Genomic DNA, 17614 nt, shown 5'->3' on the forward strand with positions numbered 1-17614 from the left:
TCTAGGTCCATCCATGTTGTCACAGATGGTTAGATTTCATTCTTTCTATGGCTGAATAATATTCCATTGTGTATGTGTACCACATCTTTTTTATCCAGTTGTCTACTGATGGAAATTCAGGTTGCTTCCATATCTTGACTATTGTAAAAAATACTGCAATGAACATAGAGATGCATATGTTTTTTCAAGTTAATGTTTTGAGATTTCTTTGGACAAATACCCAGAAGTAGAACTACTGAGTCATAGAGTTCTCCTTTTAATTTTCTTGAGGAATCGCCATATTGTTTTCCATAGTAGCTGCATCATTTTGCAATCCCATCAACAATGCATAAAGGTTCTCTTTTTTCAAAATCTGCCAACACTCGTTTGTTGACTTATTGATGATAGCCATTCTGACAGGTATGAGGGGATATCTCATTGAGGTTTTAATTTGCACAGTTGATGATTAGTAATGCTGAGCATCTTTTCATATCCTTATTAAAGCATAAGAATTAATAGCCAGATGAAGAGCTGCATAGTGCAAGGTTCTGAACAAAGGAGCTTCTGTTTCTGTGAAGTTTGAGGCCTAGCATGGTGGTGCCTGGAAGTGTTCTGGTTCATCAACCTGAGAGCTCTCTGAACCCCTTCCCTTTGGGTTTTTATGGAAGTTTCATTACAAAGGCATGATTGATTAAATCTTTGGCTATTGGTGACTGATTTGAGCTCCAGCCCTTCTCCCTTTCCTGGGAAGTGGGAGATGGGACTGAAAATTTCGTATCTTCTACTCAGGGTTTGTTCCCATGGCAACCAACCCCCAGCCTTAGGTGCTGTCCAAATGTGACTCATTAACATAAACTCAGTTGTGGTGGAAAGGAGCTTGTTATGAATAATAAGATACCCATTTCACTTATATGGCTCAAAAAGTATTTCAGGAACAGAAGACAAGACACCAAATATTATAGCAAAAGACACTCTCATTCCTCTTAACACTCAGAAAATTCCAAGGATTTGGGGAGCTGTAATCCACAAAATGTGGATGAAATCAAATATATATGAGAAATATATTTTGGGTTTCTGAATGAACAAATATATATTTCTTATAAGTCACAATATCAAAGGCTTGTATTGTATTTCTATTGGCCATTATTGCTCTAGAGCAAGTACTTCTCATACTTTATATATGAATCAACTGGGAATCTTGTTGAAATGCACATTTAGGAACTCCCAGGTGAACTGCTGCTTACCGTCCTTGGAGCGCACTTTGAATATCAAAATGATTTACCACCTTGCTTGTAACATAGAGCCATTTAGAAACTTACAAAACTCACAATGATCAATTTGCTGCACCCAAAATCAATTAAATAAAAATCTCTGAAGTTGTGACCTGAGTGTTTGTTATAGCTCTCTGGGTAATTTTATAATACTGTAAATCTGAAACTTGAGTAGAAGTAAACTAATTTAAAGTTTAATTTTTATAGAAAATTGAGAAATTTATATATCAGGTACAATTAATTTATCACTAGTGAATATTCACTTATTCATTGGGTCATTACTCTATGAAAGATGAGGTAACATCTCTTATCTTCTAGTTGTAGAAATAAAGTACCTACTTACCATATTTTGCTGTGTATAATGTGCACCCATGTTTTTCTGCACCCATAATGTGCACCTATAATGTGCACCCAGGATTGTTACACCCATGGTATATAATCATTATACCCATGTATAATGTGCATCTTTATTTTTCCTCTCAAAAATTTGGGCCAAAAAGTGTGCATTATACACAGCAAAAAATGGTAAATAACTGCAAACCAACATAGGATAGGTTCAGCATAACTGATATAGCTATTAAGGGTTATAGGACTCCAGAAAATAAAGAATTAATCCTGGGTGAGATGATAATTAAATCTTGCTAGTGTTGACTTTTTAAAAAGGGAAAAGGTTAGGCTATAATAAAAAATAAAAAGCATTTATTAGAGCAAAGGAGGAATTTCAATTCAGGCACAGATTCAGTTAGCAACTTAAATTGCTCCCCAAAGGTTGGGGGTGGGAGGAGACAAAGGGAGGGTTTTAAAGGGCAAAACCATCTGGGCCGTTCTCATTTTGGTTCTTCATGTAAATGAAGGATGTTAGCTCAGTTGGTTTGGTTTGGTGCAGCCCATTATGTAAATGGAAGATGTTGTGTTTTGAAATGAATTTGTTCCTTCAAGGTAAAGAATGCACATGGTCTGGTCACTGTGATGAGAAGGAAGTAAAGTCTGTGTATGCTTATGTAGCAATCATGGATCTAGGATGTCTGTTGTTTGACCTCCATCTGAGTTTGGCAACAGGTCAGCAACTTAATAGTTCCATGAACTGAGACATAAGACATGCATAGGCCTGACATCCTCTTGGCCTCATTACTCCATGTTAAGTGACTCTCTTAGCAATGCAATGATCATTTCATTTTATATTCTCCACTATCACTGGAAAAGCTGATACAGGGGTTGTCAAACTTTAGGGCATATCAGAAACATCTGGGGTGACTAGGACAAGGCCACTCCTGTCGTGGAACACTGCTAATAGCACCCCTGCTACACTATGGGTGAATGGTAACCATTCCCACTTCTCTGCTCTGACAACTCAAGACTCAAAGTCCTCACGGGGAAGCTGATTAGCTGAGAGCCCAGACCACATAACTCAAGTCTAGGCTATCAGGAGCCATTGGCAAAGCACAGCATCTCACCAATACTACACACACAGAAAGAAACTTTTCTGTAAATAGGAATGAGGCTGCTATGCTATTCAGACTGCCCAAAAGTCTCCTCTCACCCTTGCCAAAACCAAACCGAAACAAACACTCCCCCCTACAAAAATAAAATAAACAAAATGTCTCATATTACTCCCAAAACTGATACACACATCAGGGAGACTTGATTTTGGACAAAAGGCAAATTTTAATATTAGACTAATATTTAAGTTTGAGATTATGATGTTTAACTCAAATAGAAATGCCCATTTAGTTAATTTGGGGAATGAGGTAAAGCCTAGAGAATGTTGCTTGGGTGTTGTCTCCTTAGAGGTAAAATTAGAGAACAGATATGAGCATCAGGAGGCTGAATGTAGAAGGAGGAACTATGGACAGAGAATCTTATCCTCATATTCCTGGGATTAAAGGAACAGTACAAAATGGAGGGTGCATTAGGGACTAACAGGTATTAACCCCCAAACCAGTTCAGATTTGAAAAGTTAAATAGGAATTTCTGTTATGGTACTTCTCAGAGCTTTTGATATGCTAATTTATATTATGACGTTCTAACTAAGCTGCACTTCCAAATATTTTTTTGATTATGGGACTTTCTTGAAGATCTGTATATTAAGGACATTTGGGGGAAACAATGGGCTAGAATTTTCTGGAACCAGAAAAAGACAAAAAGAGACAGAACTATCCAGGAGAAAAAACAATAGCCCCAGAACTCGGGCTATTCAGGCAATTCAGACTCTCATCACTCCACTGTAATAACAGATGGGTTTAATAAAATGGGGTTTAATGGTACTGAACTCTGTTTTACCCTCAAGTCCCCCAAATGCACAGTGCTTGTTATACGAAGTCACAACACAAGTATTTGTTAAGTGAATAAATAATCAATAATGAGAAAAGTCCTTTGATTTGTCAATATGAAGGTCTCAGGTAGTCCTCAAAAGCACAGTTTCAGAATAATGTTGAGGTGATTGAGGAGATACCCACCTGGCAAGGATTTCTCAAGTAACTCCTCAAGGATTTCTTGTAGATACTGAATTGTCTCCCCATTATCTATTTCTCTATTTATTTCTCTTTTTCCTTGGTAATATAACAAGGGTGACCATATAATTTATCATCCAAACTAGGACACTTGAGAGAGAGAAAGGGGGAACTATTAATAATTATGTCAGGAAAATACAGAAAAAATAGACTTTCTAGAAAACTGGGACAAATAGCCATTCTAAATATAACTACTGATTTTTATACCTGACTCTTTGGAATAAAGACTTCATTGTCCAGACTCTGTTGGATTTATGGCTGACATTGTGACTAAAATGGTACTAGATTATGGTGGCTAGTTCACTCCCCCACAAATTTTACAGGGGTGCCCATATCTTGATCGATGTGGGTTCTTGCTTCTCATGGAAGATAGTAGAAGATGGTTTTTGGAAGGCTGCACATGGAATATATCTTTTAATGGTTTTTTTTTCCTTCCTGCTGGCTGAAATGTGCTTAATCCAGTTAGAGCTTTAGCAGTTGTCTTGGAACATGAGGCAGCATGCTTAGCATGATGGAGCATTAAGAGAAAAAGAGGCTGAGTCTCTGTTGAGTCTGGAGGCAACCTTATCAGTATTGCCTACCTTTTGCCTATTGTGTGAGGAAACTATGGACTCTTTTCTTGAGTAATCCTGTGTTATTTCAGCCAGCAGGAAGGAGAAAGGTACCCATTAAAAGATATATGCCATGTACAGCCTTCCAAAAACCATCTTCTACTATCTTCCATGGGTTTTTCTTGCGGTTCAATCTAAACGCAGTAGTTAAGTCCTTATACTGATGCTGCCTAGAAACAGTATAATGTGAGCCACAAATGCAAGCTGTATATGCAGTTTAAACTTTTCTAGTAGTCTTTCTACTAGAAATATTAAAAAGAAACAAATAATATTAACTTTAATATTATATATTATTTAAATCAATGTATCCCAAATACTAACTTTTCAATATATAGCTAATGTGAGAAAATATTAATATGATGTTTTATGAAAATTCCCATGTGCATTTTTGAGTTATAAACACATTACAAGTGCTCAATAGCTACACATGGCTAGTGGCTACCATACTGGACAACTAAATTTTATACTATGAAAAACCTCCTTTCACCCATGTATTTTTTCTCTCTCCCTCTGTTCTTGCTTCTCTTTAGTAGTAAACATAGATGAAACTGTATCTTGCATGGCAACAGCAACAATAAAACAACCACAATAAAACCCTGTCTCATTTTGCTTCCCAGAAGCTATTTCTCTATTTTCTTTCCTTCACAACGCTATTTAATTGACTTTACAATATCAGGTAACTCTGGTCTTGGAATAATGACAGGATGATGTCCTTCAGGATACCACTTGATATTTTTGGCCTCTGGCTGATGATAAACCATCAACAATTATATCTTTGGAATGATCCTCTAGCAGTTTGAACCCCTAGCTATCGGGAGTTGTTAATATCAGGACCAGAGCTGACTATGTTTTGCCATCAGTTGCCACAGTGAATGAGCTGTGATTGATTAGTTCTCCAACAAGAGAGAAGGAATCTTTGGGCTTGATAGTGATGCATACAAAAGGTCAGCCTTTTGATGTAAAAGCCCAGAGGATCAGAAGACAAGATAGGAGTCCAAAGAGATAAGAAATAAGAAACACAGAGAGAAGGGGAAAGCAAGCCAAGGAGATTGCATATGGAGTAGAAGTGGTAGTATCAAAGACAGAAATAGCAGAAAAGGGGGCCAAGAAATGCCATCAGCTCTTGTGGACACGGGGAAGAAGGATGCAAGAGTCAAGCTCAGAGTGGATATCAGTAGTCCAATGGGTGTTGGGGTGTCATGTGTACTTAAATTGTCACACATATACAGGGTGGGGCAAAAGTAGGCTTATAGTCATGAGTATGTGAAACAGAGAAGTTATTCTTATATAATTATTTATTAATTATTGTGTATCTTCCATATGAACCTACTTTTGCCCCACCATATATTTCTGGAAAAATCTTGTGCCAACTCTAAGTCATTTATTTCTGTGTTAATTTACTTCCTCACTTGTGGTTGTCTAATGTGTAACAGAAGTTTGTACTCTTCTTGTCTTATGTGCTCACTGACTTAGGTAAAGCTGGTGGGTACTGCTGGTGATGCTGCCAAGCTTAGGACCTAAACCACAGAGCATAAGCCAAGAGAAACAAAGTAAGGGGGGAGGAAGAAAGAGAAAAAGACCATTATGAACATTTCAGTTATCCAGAACTCATGTATCTAGCCTCCTTAACTATGTATACTCTAGATAAGAACACAGAAGTAAATAAAAACACATCTGAAAAGCTAGACAGATAATGCCAAGGCCACACAGGGACCTTCATGCAATTTATTCACCGTACACTCTCCAGGCCCCAGAGGTGTGGCACCACTTTCCCTTCTCTTGACTATGTCATTGCTCCTGTGTGTCCTCATTCCTGCAGAGCCTGGATAATGCTTCAACCCATCACTCTGGGAGCTGTTACTGGCCTGTTGGGGTCAGCGTGCAGCTTGAATATCATTTGTCATCCTTTCTTACAGTGTTTTCAAGATTGTCTTATTCTTATTTTTAAACAAGTCTAACAAGTGTGATTAGTATTTTCTAATCTGATTGCAAACCAGACAGCAAGATAGCAGGTGGAAGAGGTATGTGATAAATGACAGCCAAACAGGTGACAACAGGTGACATTGAGGAAGGGGCAGACAAATTTTGACTCCTATGAACTTCATCTCAAACCAAGAAGTAAGTGGGTCATTCAATGTCAGAGTAAGTGAACGTGAGGTAACAGGAAGAGGATGGACTTTGGCATGAGACAGGTCCAGGTACAAGTTACAGGTAGCTGTGTGGGCAGGCATTTGAGTTATTTAAGCACTGCCTGGCCAACACACCTCCTCCCCACCAAGTCACTGTAAATACCACTCAGAGCCTGCTGCCGCTGTAAGGATGTGAAAAAAGATCAAATAGTGATGGACGTGTTTTCCAGGCACTTCTCACACAATAGCTCATCTGGAGAGCATAGTGGTCAAAAGAGTGAGCTGGGTCCCAGTGTCAGTGTCATTCCTTACAGTGTGGCCTCTTGGAGTACCAGTTTCTCCTGTGCTGGGACATAATTAGAGGGCAAGTATCACAGGTGATTGTGAATGTCAGAGGCAATAATTCATATAAAATACTTAATTTGGCAATTGCTTATAGTAAGTTCTCAATAAATATTAACTTTTACGACAAGCTGTCTTTCTTCCTCTCAAAAATTACCACTATTTGTCCTATGTCAAGCTTTAGTGAGCTCTCTGACCTATAATTATCATTAAAAAGATAAAACTAGGCCTCAGTCAAAATCAGCTATTCATCATTTCATATTGTCCAACAGAGATTCCTCTCCTACAAATGAGTGACAGATGTCTGGTGGTGTTTGAATTGCCTGTTCTAAAAGTCTTAGGTGGCTGTGACCACTCACTGGCCTCTTGAAGCACTCAATGATTGCTCCGTGAATCCCAGGCCGTAAATCTCTATCATTTGCATTTTTTTTTATTTCTCTAAACAGTCTCCACAGAAGTAAAAAGAGCATAATTTTGAAAGTTGGTGTTCATTAGTATTTTTTATATTTAGTTCCATAAATTGAACACTTTTAAAACTCTGTTTATTGTGAATAATGGAGGAAAAATAGTACAAAATATGCTAGAAAAATATTTGAGGAAAATGAAGTTTTAGCAATCTCAAAGAAAGTTAATATTTTAAGCTAAGATATAAATGGATATTAATAATTAATAAAGCTAAGTTCATAAAAACCATACTTCACAATAGACCCTGATGGTTTTATATATCATGGTAAGTATAAGATACTTTTGGAAAATAATACATTTATTTACTAGAACCAGAAATAAAACATTCTTAAAAATAACCTAGATTTTCCTAGCTTACAAAGAAGAAAGACTCTAAAGGATCCTTTAAATAAGTAATATTTCTTAATATTAATTACATATAGTTTACTTCGTTAACTATATGAGATTAGTGAAGTATAAATTAATGGGGTTTTATTGCATAAGGCAAGTAAAGCAATATACTCATAAAATAAACAATCCAATTATCTTTTCTCATATCATAGCTTCCTAACACCCAGGGCTTTGGTCTTACTTATTTTCAGCTGCACACAGACAGAATTCTATCATGGGAATGCCAGGAGCCTGAGGTCATTAAGTCTTCCCACTGAAGCAGGACGTCACAGAGATACCTGGCACAGTAGGTCCTGGTTTCCCAGCATGATTTAAGAGCCTGGGCTCTGGAGTCAGACTGCCTAAGTTCAAAGCCTGTTTTCCCCATGAAGGCTCTGTGACAGGAGGGGAGTTACTTCAGGTCCTTCCTCTGTGAAATGAGGCTAATTATAGAATTTACCTCATGGAGTTATGGAACAGTATTTAAAACAGTGCCTGGTACATAGCAAACACTCCATAAACTGTACCTGACCTGGTATTAAAGAAAGTTTACCTACCTTTAATTGCATGGCAACAGGCAACATGTTTAATCAAGTCCTAACTTAGATTATGAATTCAACTGTACTTACAGTTTTCCATATCAGTTGGTAGTTTTGTGCATTGTAAATTATTAAAATATCCCCCCCAGGAGGTGATTTTAAAAAAGTTGTTCTTTGTATAAATGCATTGTTAAAATGCTTTTTTAAAAGTCCTTTAAAAATGTACTAAAGTTCATTTACTGTATTCTTAGTATTTCAGTTCAGAAGTGGTTTTTCTGGTAATTAAATAAGCATTGGACGACTTTCATGGACTCCTGTAGACTGCTAATTTCTTCATTGTTTAAGTTTTATGGCAGTTGAAATATCACCCAGAGAGCTCTTGAATTTGCCCTCTTTCAACCTGTTCTTTGCTGGTCAGCACCCACCTATTCAGGCCCCAAAGCCTTGGCTTCTCCTAGGTTCCTTTCTTTCCCTCCTGTCCCACATCCACTGCATCACAAGAACTGTAGACACTGCTTCTAAAATGTGTCTTGACTCCATCCATTTCTGTCTCTCTCCAGGATCATCCTCTTCCAAACTACCTCCACCTGGCCTCTTGCCTGACTATTGCAGTAGCTTCCTGAATGCTGTGCTTGCTTTCACTCCTTTCCTCATAAAATGCATCCTTTGCTGAGAGCCTAAGCTCCCGGTAAAACACACACCCAACCCTAATATCATTCTTATTTAATACCCATTCTCCATTGAGATTCCAGAGTGATTCTGGTGGAACATATATCTAACCATGACATAGCTCTTATTTTAAACTTCCCAGGAGCTTGTCAACACCATTAGAATAAAATCCAAACACTTGACTCTGGAACACAAGGCTTTCTATGTTCTGACCACTCTCTTATCTTTTCACTTTCATTACCTTCACTCCTAGTTTTCTCATGGCTGCCTGCTTCTTGACTTTCAGAGTTCAGCCTAAACATCAGTTTCTGCGAGATGCCCACCTCTTCCATCTAATGAAAAGCATCTGCCCACTCATCATCACATCACCTTTTTAATGTCTGGCATTATATTTATCACAATCTGACTTTTTCTTATTTATTCACTTACTGTTCACTTGTCTACTTGTGTACTATCAGCCTTGCTCCCATAAATTACAACAGAGCAGGGAAAGCATGTTTCTGCCTGTCTTACATCTCCACATGGTATCCTTTGTGTTTGACAGACAGTAAACATCCACAAATATATGTTAAATGAATATGTGGAAGATTCTCAGGTTGCCCAAGGGAAGGGGCTCCTTGTGTCCTGACCAGGACCACTTCTAAATCCTTTCAGTTTTTAATCTGCACCCAGGGTAAATTCATTCACAGCCCAGAGTATGTAATGACTTGACTCTTATCAGGAAAGCAGTATAATTGATTATTTCTTTTAGGACTGCATTACATGACTATTATTTCTATACATTTTATTTCCCTTCTCTTAATTTTATTTTTCTGGCCTCATATTAATATCTTCAACAAAATTATCTCATTTACTCACACTAAAACATGGGCCAATATTATTACTTCCTTGTTTTCTAAGGGAGAAAATGGAATATTAGAGAGGTCACATAATTCATAAGTGACAGACTAAAGATGTGAACCCAGACCTGTGTAATACTAAAGGCTATGGATTTTTTCCTGGCCAGGAGATAGTGTCCCATTAGTTATAGTGGTCTCAAATTTGCCACAATAGCCATTAGTGAGTTGACCAATAGTTCCCAAACTTGGCTGCTCTATAAAATTATTTGGGGATCCTGACTACCCTTAGTTTTGTTCAAGAATCTTCATTTTTAAGGAGCTTTCCAAATTTAGGTACCACTGAGTTAGATAAGAACAATCAGGTTAGGGAATGTTAAATGTATGTTATCTGCAAGAAGGCCTTTGAAATAATTACTGTAGTTTATTTGATCGGATTAGAGATCCAGTGAACATTAGAGGCTGAGGCATGGAAAAATGGGTGTTGGAGACCTTTACGCCCTTGGTGGGGGAGGAGGGACAGAATATGCTATTTATCACAAAAAGAGCCATAATGCTTGAGATGAGGCTGCACTTGGGTGTGGAGGGCAACCCAGGGGAATTGCTGAGAATAGAAGAGCATTCTTTCAGTGGTTTGAGGTCCTTCAATAAAACCCAACACATTCTTAAACCAGTTAAAATATATTCAAAGTAAAGTGGGTGAGAAGGGTATTTTATAGGAGTGTAGGATAACTTAGGCTATCAGAAATGACTTTATAAGTGTCTCTATACTACTCCCAAATCACTAAGCCTGTTTTATGATATAATCATAAAATAATGAAAAGAAACCACACATTTGGAGTACTTTTCGTACTGGAGAACATTCGGTTTTGTCAATCCACATACCCTGATAAAAATGCTGCTCCACCACACTTCTTGTTAGCAGTGGGTCCTATTTAATAGACAAGATAAATGGCTTCCCATGGCTTAGAAACTATGGAGAGTCACATCTGGTAGCTTGCACCTGGCTGACCTGTTCACAGAAAGGGTCAATTTAGTGCAAACGGGCATTTTTTTAAAAAAATCAGCTCCTGGAGGGAATTGAGCAGCTGTCAGGGGAGAAGATTTCACCCTTTCACAACTTTCCACTTGCTGAGTCCCTTGCTTTAACTGTATCTGTGAGGGCCATGACTCTGCATTTGGTAACATTATTGCAGGCTACTCTTAGCTTCTTTTGTTAGCAGTGCAAAATTAGAAATTCAAGTGTTCCCATATTTCTTATATTGATGTATTACCCAAAGAGAGACTTAGAACATTTTATTTTGTTACAACTGAATGTAGTATGTTAAGATTGTGTTCTAGTTTTTAATAGATATTATAATATTGTCTTTCATATTTCATTTAGCTTTATTCGGTAAGGTGAGCTTTCTTCAACAGTTTGTCATAGTTTGTCTTGAAAAATATCTTTTTGCTGTTCCCATATTTGTATCAATAGGCAGTTCCAGGAAACCCATCAGAAGGAGAGGCAAGTTGGGGTCAGGTTATAAGGAATATAGTTTTGACCTCAGTACCGTGACACTCCAATGGTATCCACAATAAGCTTTTCTGAAACGCAGAAAGTAAGGTGTGGTCTTGTATCAATGTTTGGAAATTTCAGGATAGCTCTGCTGGGTGACAGATTTATTAGATGAGATTGGAAGACTGTCTCTTCACCTGACCCAGACAGTCTCCACTCTTGAGTTGGTTTCTCCCTTCTACTGTCCAGTAGACAGGTACAGACATTGAATCTAGGGTTTGATATCATAACTACTTTCTCTAGGTTATCCATTTCAGATGTGGACAATACCATATATATGAAAACTGTAATGATATATTTTTAAAAAACCTCTGAAAAATCTCACTACTTTATTTTTTAACTTTCCTATTTCTCTATTTAATTTTAAATAACCTAAAAAGGAAGGTAGCATTTACCAAGATGATGCAGAGATTTGTCCTCTGGTATTTATGGCCCCAAATCCTCTGTCATCAATGAACTGAATTTCTAGCTTACCTGGTAAGTGCTGAGATTCCACATCGCCTTATCATGAGGAGACAAGTTCATACTGAAATAACTTTCCTTTCATTGAAAGCAAAACATCAATATCCCCAGGATAGTCTACTCCTTCAAAAGAAAAAGAAAAGTCAGGAACCTTTGAAACTATTATGTATAATTATTTTATGTTTAGCTAAGGTGCTTTTTAAAAGGCTTCAAATATACACTTTAGATTTTTAATAAAGGTTTTATGTAGAGTTCAAATATTTAGTTTAACATGTTTGAGTTTCAGTGATTCATGTCAAAACAAAATTACACATTAGCCAAATGTCAAACAAGTTTGACATGATGATGAGTCAGATCGGGCCATTCCAGGAGCTCTAGACTGCAAAGTGCTGTTAGAATCCCTGCATTATGCATGCCCTTTCCTTGTAGAGCACCCCCTCTCGGCATTCAGACCATGAGGTTTAGAGAGCTCACACTAGAAATATGGAAAACACTCCATTTCTGTTCATTTATCATGGCTGAATTGGCATAATGAATGGTGACAAATAAGCCTTTTTCATCCACACAACAGTTACCATTATATTTTCAATGGTTTCTCCTTGAGTGTCAAGAATAGCAAGTTTAATTGCATAAAAGCTGGTGGAGGCATGTGCTGTGAATTTAAAGTAGAGAACAGGAGAGAGATGGCCGGACTTCAGTTTTGACCTTGCATAGGAAGATAGAACCCATACAAATGTACAGATGAAATGAGATGTTAGAGAAGACAGAAGTCACAGGGAAGTTTACTTCTTTAGTGTTATAAATATAACACTTCATCAGTGTTATATTTATCTAGAAAACTCGATGGATTGAAACCAAAAACAGCTACTAAAAATTATTCCTTGATTTTCTCCTGTCTCTAGAACTAACCATATCACTGAAATTCTAAGTCCATGTAAAATGTGATTTTTTAAAGATGTCTTTAACCTAATTTCAAGAAGTACTGAAGCTTTGATTATGGTATTTAATAGACTGTCACTAGTTAAAAGAGAAGAGCCCATTATAACATTGTCGTCTGGGTAGTAAAATCCTTATGTGTAGAATCAACTCGATAAAGCATAGCCCCAAAGTAATTATTATTACTAGACAACCATTTAGAGTACCTTGATATCTATTATACATCAATAAATCTAAATGGAGGTGGATTACAGGCACATAAAATTTTTTTTCATGGACCACACTTAACATATTTTCCTAATCTCACTTGATTGATTATGACATAATTATCTGTATAGTTTCATCTTTAGGAAATAAAAAATAATATTTTAAGATAAAATAATCAATTTTGTCAAGTGTCATGTTTTGATACTGAAAAAATGGAACTTGTTGCATCTAAGGACCAGTGGTATGCCTTGTTTTAACTGCGTATTGATTTTTTCTTATATGCCAATGAAATGATTTCTTTTATAAGAATAGCTATAATAACTTTAAAAGTACATTCACTGATGCCCTATTTCCATTTTTTAAGGGTATAAGAATTTAATGACTATATGGCACAATGAACTCAGACCTAAATAATGATAAAAAACATTTAGCTACCACAAAAATCACCTGAACAAGCAGACAGATGAATGTGTAAAACTGTACAGTTGAGAATTATGCTGAGAAATCATAAATCCTGATATTCTGATGTTCATTTGCACGTTACAGCTGCTGAGTAGTGTTTTTTTTTAATTGGAGCAGGAGGGAAGCCACATAAATTCACACCTTTCCCAGAAGTTTTAGTGATCCCTTGTGGGGTTTTTTTTCAGTGAAAAACTATGAAATAGATTAGTTTCTTTTCTATAGCTCTTTGTAATAACATTAAAGAAGATCAAGAAAAAAAATTTTAGTTGTACTATCTGCTTATTGAAATGCAAATACCATCTTTAGGGTCTAAATAAATAATATAAATCATTCTTCAGGTGCATTTTGGATTAACTACCTATAGTTAGTATTTATACTAAGTATATAAAATATAGTTAATATTTATATTAAGTATATAACCTGGTACTGTGTAGAAGCTGGGAATGTAGAGAGGCACACATAGGGCTGGACATTTTGGTGTATGGAAAAAAGACACCATATTCCTCCTCATAGAGTTTACAGTGATATTGTGGAGACAAGAAAACCATTGGAAGTAGGATCATATATGAACAACCTGGTACATTCACTGGATAGACTGTAAGGATAGGTGATCATAGAAAGTAGAGGCAGTGTGGCTGGGACATTAAAGGAAGCAGTGGTGAGCATAATGATGGCTCTAGTCCTACAGAGGAGATTCTTCCCTCTGGAATCAGTATATATCTGAATGCCTCAACTTTGAATATCCCTTGGCTTGTGTCATCATAATATGAACAAGAAGTCAAAGAAATGCAGAGTTGGACTCCACTGCAGACCATCCCTGTCACTCACCCTCTTTAACTCTGACTGTCACAGAGGTCCCAGGAGAGAGGACCTCCCTCACCCCTGCCTGTACCTTCTTCCGTGTTCCCAGTGGCACAGTTGCCATACTCCTTCTACATTTAGCACATTCACTGAAACATTTTACAGAGCACTGATGTCAGAAAAGAAAAATTTTGATTTTGGAAGTAAATACACACACACATATGTGTATATATATTCTTAAAGGATAATTATATAATGAGCTGGAAACAAAATTAGTTTTAAGAAATTTTGATTATATAAATGATATTTGTGTGTGTGTGTGTGTCTGTGTGTGTGTGTGGAGTCATTCCAAGGCCATGATCTCACATACCTCATGGGGTAGCTAGGCAAAGGAAAACTTAATATTCTGAAAAGGAAAGTTTATAATTAATGATCACTAAAGAAGCAACTCACTTTCTGAGGAAAATATACTTTTAATTTGATACAACTCTGAACATCTTTTATAGTAGTAACATTTAGATTTCTTTATATTAAGTTCTTATATTTCCTTTGAAAATTTCTTCAACTGTTACATGATTCAACTATTATTACTTTTTAGTTAAAATTAAATGACCTCCTTTTTTTCCCATGCAAGCATATACTCTGGGCCTCAAGATGGAAAGTTATTTGCTTTAATATTCATGACTCAGCAGGGTATTTTATGACTAGCAAGAGTTGCGGCTTAAGTGCATGCCTTCTGTACATACAAAGGTCAGAAATAATTTGCTTCATGATATAGGAATTAAAATCAATACTCTTACTTCCTTAAGAAAACAAACATAATGTAATGTAAATGAAAAATGAGTAAATTATTAATAAATGGGCTTATCTAAAATATAATAAAGCTAAGCAATATCAGTCTAGAGAATTGAGTTTTAAGAAACACTGCAAGCTACAGGAAGTATGAAGACGTGAGATATATCACCACAGTTTTGTCTTTAGAAAGTTGCTTTCATCTGAAGGTTTTTAAACAGTATTACAAACACCTTGTTAACTGTGCACTTGAATAAATGCATGCAATGATGATACTCAAGCTTGAAGATGTGGAAACGGAGAGCAGAGAGACCTTGCTGGACCTGAAACTCTTACACATCGTACCGGGGTCAGAGGTGGGGCCTCCCCGGTTGCTTAATCAGTATTGCTAGAGAGAGTGCCACTGAACAGTGTTGTCAGGGTTGTTTGGGCTTCCTGACTTTTATTTCCAATGTCTTTCTATTTTCTCTCTGCTCAGGATTTAGTTAAATCCTATAATCAGAATGATCCTTTCCTTTCTCTCTCTGCTTGGTAATGTTTTCACTTACTGAAAATATGGTAAGCCAAAGCTGGCTGGGTTTATCAGAGAGGACATTTCTCCATTGTTAGAGAACAGAGTTTATCAGCTACCAACTTCCTAGCTGCCACTCTGGTGTATGATTTCTACACAGGATCTGGTTCTTACTTCTCCAAGTCAAGAATGGGTATTCCCATATATCTAGAAAAGTTTTCCTCCTAAAAAGACAGCTGCTTGAGAGCCTGATCCCATGAAAGATGGACAGATAATAAAACTCATGGTTAGCAAAGTCAGAATCAGCTTTTAATTTTGACCATTTACATTTATATTCTTCTATTGTCAATTCATTGTTTCCATAGCAATTCATTCATTTATTTATTGAAAGAAACAAAATTTTAGCTTTGAAGTCATTGTTGGGATATAAGTACATACAAAGCAATCCCTTAAAGCACATTATAGCTTAATAGGATGGATTTATACAAATGAATTCTAATAAATGAAAATAAATAGCATATAATGAACATATGTCCAAAGTGCTATGAAGGAATAGAGGAGAATATGATTATTGCTACCTGGTGGGAGGCAACGCATGTGAATAATTTTGTCATTAGATGGGTTACCAGTGTTGCCTCCTTTTTAACCTTCTTGTGATCCTTTAATGCTGAAGTGATTTTCTCCATTTAGACAAATAGGCAGCTCTTCAGCTGGCAGTAAATAGGTGCTATCTGAGTGATTATATGGTCCCTGAGATCCCCATTTGCTTCCAGCTGCACATAATACTTTTTAAAAAGCCTCTACTGGTTGACCCATGAAGATAAGGTTAAAACAAATTAACAGAGAGAAGTGGGGGGCTCTGTGGGTTAGGTGATTAAGGGTGGGGTCATAGATTTTTTATCTTTTATGGCCAGCCCCTACCATGAAAGACAGTTGTTGAACTTACATATATGTACACATATAAGTTCACTGTTCAAAGGAGGAATACTTTATAAACATGAGGTTATTTGTGATGGTAGTTGTCAAGCAGAGATTTCAGAGGGAATTTCAGTGCTCTTTGACCATTACAAATCAAATAGGTCTCTCACAAAGACCTCAGGGCCTTATAGACTGTTGAGTCATAGTTCAGAGCAGAGGGTCATTGGAATCTAGGATATTAGTGCATAACAAGAAAGGAGATTAAAACACAACAAAAAAGAAAAGCCTTGTTCAGAGACACCCTGTGGGCACAAAAGGTGGGAGATTATTTATTGTAATGACTTACTTAACCACAAGAGAAAACACAAGTTAGAACAACATTGTTTTCATCACATTTTCTCCCTGAGGAATTCAAGAGGCTAACTACCCCTGTCTTATGTAACAAACAGCAATTCTGTTCACATTATTTTGCTTTGTTCTTAACCCTTACCAGTATTAGTAATTGAGAGTTCTTAGAGATGACCAACTTTTCCTCCTCTTAGAGGTGACCCTCCCACAGATCATATGAACTCGTGGATAGTAAAGGACCAGCTTATTTGATTGATTCTAACCATCATGGTTATCTACTAATTTCTCACTACAGTAATCTCCTTATTTCATCCCCTATTGCTCCATCTGTTCAATTCTGAACACTTCCTTGTCCTATCACTTTTGTGGAAGAAACATGTTTTTTTTTTCTTCTCATGCTTAACTATATCACTCTGACTTTAGATACTTCCTCAACTTCAGAAGCACAGCTGAAGAGGATTCCGGTGGGATGGGGGGGGATAGAATTCCTGCTCTGCTTCTGTCAAGAACTGATAGCATGAACTTGGAATATTATTTTACTTTCTGGGCTTCAGTTTCCTCATTTACCATTAACAATGGGAAAACTATTATGTAACATTTAAGACACTCTGGTTGAAACACCAATATGATTCCACCAACCTTTATCAAGAGTGACACCCAGGTCTCACATGTCACGTAAAGACACTGCAGAGTCATGAAAGAGCTGGCCTTAGCTTATCTGTATTAGTCACTTATATATTCTGCATTTATCCACATGTATGTTTAATAATATGTATTTATTGTGCACATGAATATAAATGTGCTTATTGTTCTAAAATATCAATAAAAGCAAACAATATATGTGTCATTATCGTTTCACTATCTCAGATTATAATCTTTGTTATCAATGAAAGAGCAGGAGA

This window comes from Phyllostomus hastatus, unplaced genomic scaffold (assembly GCF_019186645.2).
Source record: "Phyllostomus hastatus isolate PE091 unplaced genomic scaffold, TTU_PhHast_1.1 phas_contig_40, whole genome shotgun sequence".
Classification (NCBI taxonomy): Eukaryota; Metazoa; Chordata; class Mammalia; order Chiroptera; family Phyllostomidae; genus Phyllostomus; species Phyllostomus hastatus.